Raw genomic sequence first — 13,671 nt, 5'->3', positions numbered from 1 at the left:
CATATCTGACCTTTTGAACTTATTTCTGGTCATCAAATTTTTTAAACTATATAAAGTTATAGACTCCTTTTGATGATAAATCAGCTATTCAGAGGTCCCCTTTTGACCTACTGAACATATTTCTAGCCAAAGAGTCCTCGATCTTATGCTTTCTGTACATACTCATAGACTCCATCTGATGCTTCATAAGCCATATAGATGTCCATATCTGACCTTTTGAACTTATTTGTGGTCAAAGTGTCCTCAACATATTTCAAACAATAGAAAGTTATAGACTCCTTTTGATGATAAATCAGCTATACAGAGGTCCCCTTTTGACCTCCTGTACATATTTCTGGCCAAAGAGTCCTCGATCTTGGGCTTTCTATACATACTCATAGACTCCTTCTGATGCTTCATAAGCCACATAGATGTCCATATCTGACCTTTTAAACTTTTTTCTGGTCATCAAATTTTTTAAACTATATAAAGTTATAGACTCTTTCTGATGATAAATCAGCTATTCAGAGGTCCCCTTTTGACCTACTGAACATATTTCTGGCCAAAGAGTCCTCGATCTTATGCTTTCTTTACATACTTATAGACTCCTTCTGATGCCTCATAAGCCATATAGATGTCCATATCTGAATTTTTGAACTTATTTGTGGTCAAAGTTTCCTAAAAAAAATTCAAACTATATAAAGTTATAGACTCCTTTTGATGATAAGTCAGCTATACAGAGGTCCCCTTTTGACCTCCTGAACATGTTTCTGGCCAAAGAGTCCTTGATCTTATGCTTTCTATACATACTCAGAGATTCCTTCTGATGCTTCATAAGCCATATAGATGTCCATATCTGACCTTTTGAACTTATTTGTGGTCAAAGTGTCCTCAACATATTTCAAACAATAGAAAGTTATAGACTCCTTTTGATGATAAATCAGCTATACAGAGGTCCCCTTTTGACCTCCTGTACATATTTCTGGCCAAAGAGTCCTCGATCTTGGGCTTTCTACATACTCATAGACTCCTTCTGATGCTTCATAAGCCATATAGATGTCCATATCTGACCTTTTGAACTTATTTCTGGTCATCAAATTTTTTAAACTATGTAAAGTTATAGACTCCTTTTGATGATAAATCAGCTATTCAGAGGTCCCCTTTTGACCTACTGAACATATTTCTGGCCAAAGAGTCCTCGATCTTATGCTTTCTGTACATACTCATAGACTCCTTCTGATGCTTCATAAGCCATATAGATGTCCATATCTGACCTTTTGAACTTATTTGTGGTCAAAGTGTCCTAAAAAAAAATTCTAACTATATAAAGTTATAGACTCCATTTGATGATAAATCAGCTATACAGAGGGCCCCTTTTGACCTCCTGTACATATTTCTGGCCAAAGAGTCCTCGATCTTGGGCTTTCTATACATACTCATAGACTCCTTCGGATGCTTCATAAGCCATATAGATGTCCATATCTGACCTTTTGAACTTATTTCTGGTCATCAAATTTTATAAACTATATAAAGTTATAGACTCTTTCTGATGATAAATTAGCTATTCAGAGGTCCCCTTTTGACCTACTGAACATATTTCTGGCCAAAGAGTCCTCGATCTTATGCTTTCTTTACATACTCATAGACTCCTTCTGATGCCTCATAAGCCATATAGATGTCCATATCTGAATTTTTGAACTTATTTGTGGTCAAAGTTTCCTAAAAAAAATTCAAACTATATAAAGTTATAGACTCCTTTTGATGATAAGTCAGCTATACAGAGGTCCCCTTTTGACCTCCTGAACATGTTTCTGGCCATAGAGTCCTCGATCTTGGGATTTCTATACATACTCATAGACTCCTTCTGGTGCTTCATAAGCCATATAGATGTCCATATCTGACATTTTGAACTTATTTGTGGTCAAAGTGTCCTAAAAAAAATTCAAACTATATAAAGTTATAGACTCCTTTTGATGATAAATCAGCTATACAGGGGTCCCCTTTTGACCTCCTGAACATGTTTCTGGCCAAAGAGTCCTTGATCTTATGCTTTCTATACATACTCTTAGATTCCTTCTGATGCTTTATAAGCCATATAGATGTCCATATCTGACCTTTTGAACTTATTTGTGGTCAAAGTGTCCTAACATTTTTTCAAACTATATAAAGTTATAGACTTCTTTTGATGATAAATCAGCTATACAGAGGGCCCCTTTTGACCTCCTGAACAGGTTTCTGGCCAAAGAGTCCTTGATCTTATGCTTTCTATACATACTCTTAGATTCCTTCTGATGCTTTATACGCCATATAGATGTCCATATCTGACCTTTTGAACTTATTTGTGGTCAAAGTGTCCTAACATTTTTTCAAACTATATAAAGTAATAGACTCCTTTTGATGATAAATCAGCTTTACAGAGGGCCCCTTTTGAACTACTGAACATATTTCTGGCCAAAGAGTCCTTGATCTTATGCTTTCTATACATACTCATAGATTCCTTCTGATGCTTCATAAGCCATATAGATGTCCATATCTGACCTTTTGAACTTATTTCTGGTCATCAAATTTTTTAAACTATATAAAGTTATAGACTCTTTCTGATGATAAATCAGCTATTCAGAGGTCCCCTTTTGACCTACTGAACATATTTCTGGCCAAAGAGTCCTCGATCTAATGCTTTCTTTACATACTCATAGAGTCCTTCTGATGCCTCATAAGCCATATAGATGTCCATATCTGAATTTTTGAACTTATTTGTGGTCAAAGTTTCCTAAAAAAAATTCAAACTATATAAAGTTATAGACTCCTTTTGATGATAAGTCAGCTATACAGAGGTCCCCTTTTGACCTCCTGAACATGTTTCTGGTCAAAGAGTCCTTGATCTTATGCTTTCTATACATACTCATAGACTCCTTCTGATGCTTCATAAGCCATATAGATGTCCATATCTGACCTTTTGAACTTATTTGTGGTCAAAGTGTCCTAACATTTTTTCAAACTATATAAAGTTATAGACTTCTTTTGATGATAAATCAGCTATACAGAGGGCCCCTTTTGACCTCCTGAACATGTTTCTGGCCAAAGAGTCCTTGATCTTATGCTTTCTATACATACTCTTAGATTCCTTCTGATGCTTTATAAGCCATATAGATGTCCATATCTGACCTTTTGAACTTATTTGTGGTCAAAGTGTCCTAAAAAAAAAATCAAACTATATAAAGTTATAGACTCCTTTTGATGATAAATCAGCTTTACAGAGGGCCCCTTTTGAACTACTGAACATATTTCTGGCCAAAGAGTCCTTGATCTTATGCTTTCTATACATACTCATAGATTCCTTCTGATGCTTCATAAGCCATATAGATGTCCATATCTGACCGTTTGAACTTATTTCTGGTCATCAAATTTTTTAAACTATATAAAGTTATAGACTCTTTCTGATGATAAATCAGCTATTCAGAGGTCCCCTTTTGACCTACTGAACATATTTCTGGCCAAAGAGTCCTAAAAGATTAACACTATACATTTAGACTGATATCTTCGGATGTTATATCATCCTGACAAAAGTCCCTATTTGCCCTACCGAATTTTTTTCTGGCCAAGGAGTGAGTACTCGAAACTTGACCTTTCCATATTGTTGACTCTTTCTGATGTTACGTCAGACATACAGAATTCCATATTTGACCCAAGGAACATATTTCTTGCCAAAGAGTTCTCGATCTTGGGCTTTCTATACATACTCATAGACTCCTTCTGATATAGATGTCTATATCTGACCTTTTGAACTTATTTGTGGTCAAAGTGTCCTCAAAATTTTTTAAACTATATAAAGTTATAGACTCCTTCTGATGATAAATCAGCTATACAAAGGTCACCTTTTGACCTTTTGAACATATTTCTGGCCAAAGAGTTCTTGAACATTATCTTGCTTGAACTTTTGACTTTTGACTACAGATTGACTTGTTGTGATGTTATATTAACCAGCCAGTAGTCTATTTTTGACCTACTGAAAATATTTCTGGCCAGAGTCCGTGAACATTAACTCACTATACAATATAAACTGACTTCTTGCAATGCCAAACCAGACAGGCAGTAGTCCATATTTGACCGATTGAAAAAAAAATTTGACCAAAGAGTTCTCAAAAGGATTTTGTCTGTCATAATCTATAGACTCCTTCTGATGTCCGAAAATATTACTGGCCAAAGAGTCCTTAAAGATTAACACTATACATTCAGATTGATATCTTCGGATGTTATATCATCATGACAAAAGTCCATATTTGACATACTGAATTTTTTTCTGGTCAAAGAGTCTCAACTTGACCATTCTATATATACTCATTGACTCTTTCTGATTCTTCATTAGCTATATAGATGTCCATATCTGGCGAATTGAAAATATTTTTGGCAAAAAGGTCCTCACAAGTTAACTTACTAAATACTCATAGACTTCTTCTGATGATACATCACTTTAACAGGTATGTGACCCTCTGAATATATTTTTGGCCAAAGAATCATTGAACATTAACTCTCTATACATATTGACTCAAGAGTCAAAATTTGACCTCTTTTGGTCTGATTTATCATCAGATGGAGTCTATAATTTTACACAGTTTAAAAACTTTTGAGGAACCTTTGACCAGAAATAATAATAAGTCATAAATATGGACATAAATATGGCTTATGAAGAATCAGAAGGAGACTATGAGTATGTATAGAAAGTTCAAGATTGGCCACAAATATGTCCCTTGGGTCAATTATGGACTTCTATGGCTGATGTAACATCAGATGGAGTAAACGACTATGTGTAGAAAGAAACAGCATAAGGAGTCAATGAGCATGTATAGAATGTTCAAGATCGAGGACTCTTTTACTAGAAATATGTTCAGTAGGTAAATTATGGAGTACTCTCTGGCTGATGAAGCACTAAAAGGAGTCAATGAGCATGTATAGAAAGTTCAAGTATATAGACTCGTTGGCCAGAAAAAAAGAAAAAAAAAAGAAAAAAGTCATTATGGACAGTTGTCTGGCCGATGTACTATCTGAAGGAGTCTATAAGTGTGAATAGAAAGTTCAAGATCAAGGACTCTTCAGTCAGAAATATGTTCAACATGTTAAATCTGAACTACTTTATGGCTAAAGAAACAAAATAAGGCGTCACTGAGAATGTATAGAAAGTTCAAAATCGAGGACTCTTTTACCAGAAATATTTTCAGTAGGTCCATTATTGACTACTGTCTGGCTGATGAAACACTAAAAGGAGTCAATTAGCATGTACAAAATTTTCAAGTCAGAAATATGTTCAACATGTCAAATCTGGACTTCTGTATGGCTAAAGAAACGAAATAAGGCATCACTGAGAATGTATAGAAAGTTCAAGATCGAGAACTCTTTTACTTCAATAGTCAATATCTACAATTGTCTGGCCGATGTACTATCTGAAAGAGTCTGAATAGAAAGTTCAAGATCGAGGACTCTTCGGTCAGAAATATGTTCATTATGTCAAATCAGAACTACTGCATGGCTGATGAAACACCAGAAAGAGTCTATGAGTATGTTTAAAAGGTTCAAGATCGAGGACTCTTTTGCCAGAAATATGTTTAGTGGGTCAAATATGGACTGCTGTCTGGCTGATGAATCAGAAGTCAATGAAGATTGAGGAAGAAGATTATGAATAGAAAGTTCAAATTCAAAGACTCTTCAGGTAGAAATATGTTCAGTGGGTCAATTATCTATATGGAGTCACTGAGAATCTATAGAAAGTTCAAGACAGAGGACTCTTTTACTATAAATATGTTCAGAGGGTCAATTATGGACTATTGTCTGCTTGTGAAACATCAGAAGGAGTCAATGAGCCTATATAGAAAGTTCAAGTTCTCTTCCAAGGACTGTTCAATAGGTCAAATGTTCAATAGGTCAAATTTGAACTATACTGTATGGCTGAGGAAACATCAGAAGGATTGTAAAAGCAATTAGTCTCATGTCTCATGTCTAGAAATATGTTCAAAATATAAAATTTGAACTACTGTTCAAATACATTGGATAGCAGATAATTAATTAACAAGTCTACAAGTATGTTTAGAAAGTTCAAGATCGAGGACTCTATGGTCAGAAATATATTCAATGGGTCAAGTATGGACATCTTTCAAGCTGATGAAACATCAGAAGCTGTCAATGAGCATGTACAGAAAGGTCAAGATCAGGGACTCTTTGACCAGAAATATATTAGTAGGTCAAATATGGACTTTTGTATGGCTAATGTATTATTAAGAGAAGTCAATAAGCAGAGAAAGTTAATGTTCAAAGACTCTTTGGCCAAAAATGTGTTCAGTAGTTCAAATAGGAACCTCTGTATGGCTGAATTAACATAATAAGAAACCCTTTGAGGACCATTTGACCAGAAATAAGTTCAGTAGGTCAAATATGGAATTCTATATGTGGCTTATGAACCATCAGAAGAAGTCTAGGAGTGAGAATGCAAAGTTCAAGATTGAGGACTCTTTTTTTTATCAGAAGGAGTCTATAACTTTATATAGTTTGAAAAAATGTTAGGACACTTTGACCACAGGTAAGTTCAAAAGGTCAGATATGGACATCTATATGGTCTATGAAGCATCAGAAGGAGTCTATGAGTATGTATAGAAAGCCCAAGATCAAGAACTCTTTGGCCAGAAATATGTTCAGGAGGTCAAAAGGGGCCCTCTGTATAGCTGATTTATCATCAAAAGGAGTCTATAACTTTATATAGTTTGAAACATTTTGAGGACACTTTGACCACAAATAAGTTCAAAAGGTCAAATATGGACATTTCTTATGAAGCATCAGAAGGAGTCTATGAGTATGTATAGAAAGCCCAAGATCAAGGACTCTTTGGCCAGAAATATGTTCTTGAGGTCAAAAGGGGACCTCTGTATAGCTGATTTATCATCAAAAGTAGTCTATAACTTTCTATAGTTTGAAAAATTTTGAGGACACTTTGACCACAAATAAGTTAAAAAGGTCAGATATGGACATCTATATGGCTTATGAAGCATCAGAAGACGTCTATGAGTATGTATAGAAAGCCCATGATCGAGGACTCTTTGGCCAGAAATATGTTTGGGAGGTCAAAAGGGGACCTCTGTATAGCTTATTTATCATCAAAAGGAGTCTATAACTTTATATAGTTTGAAAAATTTTGAGGACACTTTGACCACAAATAAGTTCAAAAGGTCAGATATGGACATCTATATGGCTTATGAATCATCAGAAGGAGTCTATGAGTATGTATAGAAAGCCCAAGATCGAGGACTCTTTGGCCAGAAATATGTTCAAAAGGATAGATATGGACATCTATATGGCTTATGAAGCAGCAGAAGGAGTCTATGAGTATGTATAGAAAGCCCAAGATCGAGAACTCTTTGGCAAGAAATATGTTCCTTGGGTCAAATATGGAATTCTGTATGTCTGACGTAACATCAGAAAGAGTCAACAAGTATATATGAAAAGGTCAAGTTTTGAGTACTCACTCCTTGGTCAGAAAAAAATTCGGTAGGTCAAATATGGACTTTTGTCAGGATGATATAAAATCCGAAGATATTAGTCTGAATGTATAGTGTTAATCTTTTAGGACTCTTTGGCCAGAAATATGTTCAGTATAGGTCAAAAAGGGACCTCTGTATAGCTGATTTATCATCAAAAGGATTCTATAACTTACATAGTTTGAATTTTTTTTAGGACACTTTGACCACAAATAAGTTCAAAAGGTCAGATATGGACATCTATATGGCTTATGAAGCATCAGAAGGAGTCTATGAGTATGTATAGAAAGCCCAAGATCAAGGACTGTTCGGACAGAAATATGTTCTGGAGGTCAAAAGGGGACCTCTGTATAGCTGATTTATCATCAAAAGGAGTCTATAACTTTATATAGTTTGAAAAATTTTGAGGACACTTTGACCACAAATAAGTTCAAAAGGTCAGATATGGACATCTATATGGCTTATGAATCATCAGAAGGAGTCTATGAGTATGTATAGAAAGCCCAAGATCGAGGACTCTTTGGCCAGAAATATGTTCAGGAGGTCAAAAGGGGACCTCTGTATAGCTTATTTATCATCAAAAGGAGTCTATAACTTTCTATAGTTTGAAAAAATGTTAGGACACTTTGACCACAAGTAAGTTCAAAAGGTCAGATATGGACATCTATTTGGCTTATGAAGCATCAGAAGGAGTCTATGAGTATGTATAGAAAGCCCAAGATCAATGACTGTTTGGCCAGAAATATGTTCTGGAGGTCAAAAGGGCTCTGTATAGCTGATTTATCATCAAAAGGAGTCTATAACTTTATATAGTTTGAAAAATTTTGAGGACACTTTGACCACAAATAAGTTCAAAAGGTCAGATATGGACATCTATTTGGCTTATGAAGCATCAGAAGGAGTCTATGAGTATGTATAGAAAGCCCGAGATCAAGGACTGTTTGGCCAGAAATATGTTCTGGAGGTCAAAAGGGGACCTCTGTATAGCTGATTTATCATCAAAAGGAGCAATAACTTTATATAGTTTGAAAAATTTTGAGGACACTTTGACCACAAATAAGTTCAAAAGGTCAGATATGGACATCTATATGGCTTATGAATCATCAGAAGGAGTCTATGAGAATGTATAGAAAGCCCAAGATCAAGGACTCTTTGGCTAGAAATATGTTCAAGAGGTCAAAAGAGGGGACCTCTGTATAGCTGATTTATCATCAAAAGGAGTCTATAACTTCCTACAGTTTGAAAAATTTTGAGGACACTTTGACCACAAATAAGTTCAAAAAGTCAGATATGGACATCTATATGGATGAAGCATCAGAAGGAGTCTATGAGAATGTATAGAAAGCTCAAGATCGAGGACTCTTTGGCCAGAAATATGTTCAGGAGGTCAAAAGGGGACCTCTCTATAGCTGATTTATCATCAAAAGGAGTCTATAACTTTATATAGTTTAATTTTTTTTAGGACACTTTGACCACAAATAAGTTCAAAATGTCAGATATGGAAATCTATATGGCTTATGAAGCATCAGAAGGAGTCTATGAGTATGTATAGAAAGCCCAAGATCGAGGACTATTTGGCCAGAAATATGTTCAGGAGGTCAAAAGGGGACCTCTGTATAGCTTATTTATCATCAAAAGGAGTCTATAACTTTCTATAGTTTGAAAAAATGTTAGGACACTTTGACCACAAGTAAGTTAAAAAGGTCAGATATGGACATCTATATGGCCTATGAAGCATCAGAAGGAGTCTATGAGTATGCATAGAAAGCCCAAGATCGAGGACTCTTTGGCCAGAAATATGTTCAGGAGGTCAAAAGGGGACCTCTGTATAGCTTATTTATCATCAAAAGGAGTCTATAACTTTCTATAGTTTGAAAAAATGTTAGGACACTTTGACCACAAATAAGTTCAAAAGGTCAGATATGGACATCTATTTGGCTTATGAAGCATCAGAAGGAGTCTATGAGTATGTATAGAAAGCCCAAGATCGAGGACTCTTTGGCCAGAAATATGTTTAGGAGGTCAAAAGGGGCCCTCCGTATTGCTGATTTATCATCAAAAGGAGTCTATAACTCTATATAGTTTGAAAAAATGTTAGGACACTTTGACCACAAATAAGTTCAAAATGTCAGATATGGAAATCTATATGGCTTATGAAGCATCAGAAGGAGTCTATGAGTATGTATAGAAAGCCCAAGATCGAGGACTATTTGGCCAGAAATATGTTCAGGAGGTCAAAAGGGGACCTCTGTATAGCTTATTTATCATCAAAAGGAGTCTATAACTTTCTATAGTTTGAAAAAATGTTAGGACACTTTGACCACAAGTAAGTTAAAAAGGTCAGATATGGACATCTATATGGCCTATGAAGCATCAGAAGGAGTCTATGAGTATGCATAGAAAGCCCAAGATCGAGGACTCTTTGGCCAGAAATATGTTCAGGAGGTCAAAAGGGGACCTCTGTATAGCTTATTTATCATCAAAAGGAGTCTATAACTTTCTATAGTTTGAAAAAATGTTAGGACACTTTGACCACAAATAAGTTCAAAAGGTCAGATATGGACATCTATTTGGCTTATGAAGCATCAGAAGGAGTCTATGAGTATGTATAGAAAGCCCAAGATCGAGGACTCTTTGGCCAGAAATATGTTTAGGAGGTCAAAAGGGGCCCTCCGTATTGCTGATTTATCATCAAAAGGAGTCTATAACTCTATATAGTTTGAAAAAATGTTAGGACACTTTGACCACAAATAAGTTCAAAAGGTCAGATATGGACATCTATATGGCTTATAAAGCATCAGAAGGAGTCTATGAGTATGTATAGAAAGCCCAAGATCGAGGACTCTTTGGCCAGAAATATGTTTAGGAGGTCAAAAGGGGCCCTCCGTATAGCTGATTTATCATCAAAAGGAGTCTATAACTCTATATAGTTTGAAACATTTTGAGGACACTTTGACCACAAATAAGTTCAAAAGGTCAGATATGGACATTTATTTGGCTTATGAAGCATCAGAAGGAGTCTATGAGTATGTATAGAAAGCCCAAGATCGAGGACTCTATGGCCAGAAATATGTTTAGGAGGTCAAAAGGTGACCTCTGTATAGCTTATTTATCATCAAAAGGAGTCTATAACTCTATATAGTTTGAAACATTTTGAGTACACTTTGACCGCAAATAAGTTCAAAAGGTCAGATATGGACATCTATTTGGCTTATGAAGCATCAGAAGGAGTCTATGAGTATGTATAGAAAGCCCAAGATCGAGGACTCTTTGGCCAGAAATATGTTCAGGAGGTCAAAAGGCACTGTATAGCTGATTTATCATCAAAAGGATTCTATAACTATCTATAGTTTGAAAAATTTTAAGGACACTTTGACCACAAATAAGTTCAAAAGGTCAGATATGGACATCTATATGGCTTATGAAGCGTCAGAAGGAGTCTATGAGAATGTATAGAAAGCCCAAGATCGAGGACTCTTTGGCCAGAAATAGGTTCAGGAGGTCAAAATGGGACCTCTCTATAGCTGATTTATCATCAAAAGGAGTCTATAACTTTATATAGTTTAATTTTTTTTAGGACACTTTGACCACAAATAAGTTCAAAATGTCAGATATGGAAATCTATATGGCTTATGAAGCATCAGAAGGAGTCTATGAGTATGTATAGAAAGCCCAAGATCGAGGACTATTTGGCCAGAAATATGTTCAGGAGGTCAAAAGGGGACCTCTGTATAGCTTATTTATCATCAAAAGGAGTCTATAACTTTCTATAGTTTGAAAAAATGTTAGGACACTTTGACCACAAGTAAGTTAAAAAGGTCAGATATGGACATCTATATGGCCTATGAAGCATCAGAAGGAGTCTATGAGTATGCATAGAAAGCCCAAGATCGAGGACTCTTTGGCCAGAAATATGTTCAGGAGGTCAAAAGGAGACCTCTCTATAGCTTATTTATCATCAAAAGGAGTCTATAACTTTCTATAGTTTGAAAAAATGTTAGGACACTTTGACCACAAATAAGTTCAAAAGGTCAGATATGGACATCTATTTGGCTTATGAAGCATCAGAAGGAGTCTATGAGTATGTACAGAAAGCCCAAGATCGAGGACTCTTTGGCCAGAAATATGTTTAGGAGGTCAAAAGGGGACCTCTGTATAGCTTATTTATCATCAAAAGGAGTCTATAACTTTCTATAGTTTGAAAAAATGTTAGGACACTTTGACCACAAGCAAGTTCAAAAGGTCAGATATGGACATCTATTTGGCTTATGAAGCATCAGAAGGAGTCTATGAGTATGCATAGAAAGCCCAAGATCGAGGACTCTTTGGCCAGAAATATGTTCAGGAGGTCAAAAGGCACTGTATAGCTGATTTATCATCAAAAGGATTCTATAACTATCTATAGTTTGAAAAATTTTGAGGACACTTTGACCACAAATAAGTTCAAAAGGTCAGATATGATGTTCATCTATATGGATTATGACGCATCAGATGGCGTCTATGAGTATGTATAGAAAGCCCAAGATCAAGGACTCTTTTGCCAGAAATATGTTCAGGAGGTCAAAATGGGACCTCTGTATGGCTGATTTATCATCAAAAGGATTCTATAACTTACATAGTTTGAATTTTTTTAGGACACTTTGACCACAAATAAGTTCAAAAGGTCAGATATGGAAAACTATATGGCTTATGAAGCATCAGAAGGAGTCTATTAGTATGTATAGAAAGCCCAAGATCGAGGACTCTTTGGCCAGAAATATGTTCTGGAGGTCAAAAGGGGCCCTCTGTATAGCTGATTTATCATCAAAAGGAGACTATAACTTTCTATAGTTTGAAAACTTTTGAGGACACTTTGACCAGAAATAAGTTCAAAAGGTCAGATATGGACATCTATTCAAAATCATTCCCAAGTTCATTATAGAGATGATATGTGTGGTTGCATTGCATTGCGATCTAACGTTGTGCACTGAAGAATAACATATGTTATGCACTTTTTGCATTGCATTGCACACCAGAACTACCTCATTCCCATGTTGATTAAAAACATAACGTGTGTTGTTGCATTGCATTGCATTTATTTGCATTGCATTGCATTACATTGCATTGTATTGCATTGCATTGCATTGCACTAACGATCTAACGTTGTGCACTGAAGAATAACATATAGGTTATGCACTTTTCGCATTGCATTGCACACCAGAACTACCTCATTCCCATGTTGATTAAAGACATAACGAGTGTTTTTCATTGCATTGTATGGCACTATATTGATTTGCATTGCTTTGCACTGCATTACATTGCATTGCACTAATGCTCTAACGTTGTGCACTGAAGAATAACATATAGGTTATGCACTTTTTGCATTGCATTGCACACCAGAACTAAATCATTCCTATGTTCATTAAAGACATAACGTGTGTTGTTGCATTGCATTGTATTGCATTGCATTGATTTGCATTGCTTTGCATTACTTTTGCACTGCATTGCATTGCACTAACGATCTAACGTTGTGCACTGAAGAATAACATATAGGTTATGCACTTTTCGCATTGCATCGCATTGCACACCAGAACTAAATCATTCCCATGTTCATTAAAGACATAACGTGTGTTGCTGCATTGCATTGTATATTGCGTTGCATTGCATTGCTATGTATTGCAATGCAATGTATTGCATTGCATTACATTGAATTGCACTGCTTTGCATTGCTTTGCACTGCTTTGCATTGCACTAACGATCTAACTTTGTGCACTGAAGAATATAGAATATAGGTTATGCACTTTTCGCATTGCATTGCACACCAGAATTACCTCATTCCCATGTTGATTAAAGACATAACAAGTGTTTTTCATTGCATTGTATTGCTTTGCATTGCTTTGCATTGCTTTGCATTGCTTTGCATTGCTTTGCATTGCTTTGCATTGCTTTGCATTGCTTTGCATTGCTTTGCATTGCTTTGCATTGCTTTGCATTGCATTGCTTTGCATTGCATTGCTTTGCATTGCTTTGCATTGCTTTGCATTGCTTTGCATTGCTTTGCATTGCATTGCTTTGCATTGCATTGCTTCGCATTGCTTTGCATTGCATTGCATTGCATTGCATTGCATTGCATTGCTTGGCATTGCATTGCTTCTCATTGCATTGCATTGCATTGCATTGCATTGCTTCGCAT

Source organism: Squalius cephalus (genome assembly GCF_949319135.1).
Source record: "Squalius cephalus genome assembly, chromosome: 1".
NCBI classification, from domain to species: Eukaryota; Metazoa; Chordata; class Actinopteri; order Cypriniformes; family Leuciscidae; genus Squalius; species Squalius cephalus.
Note: the sequence above shows the minus strand (reverse complement) of the source record.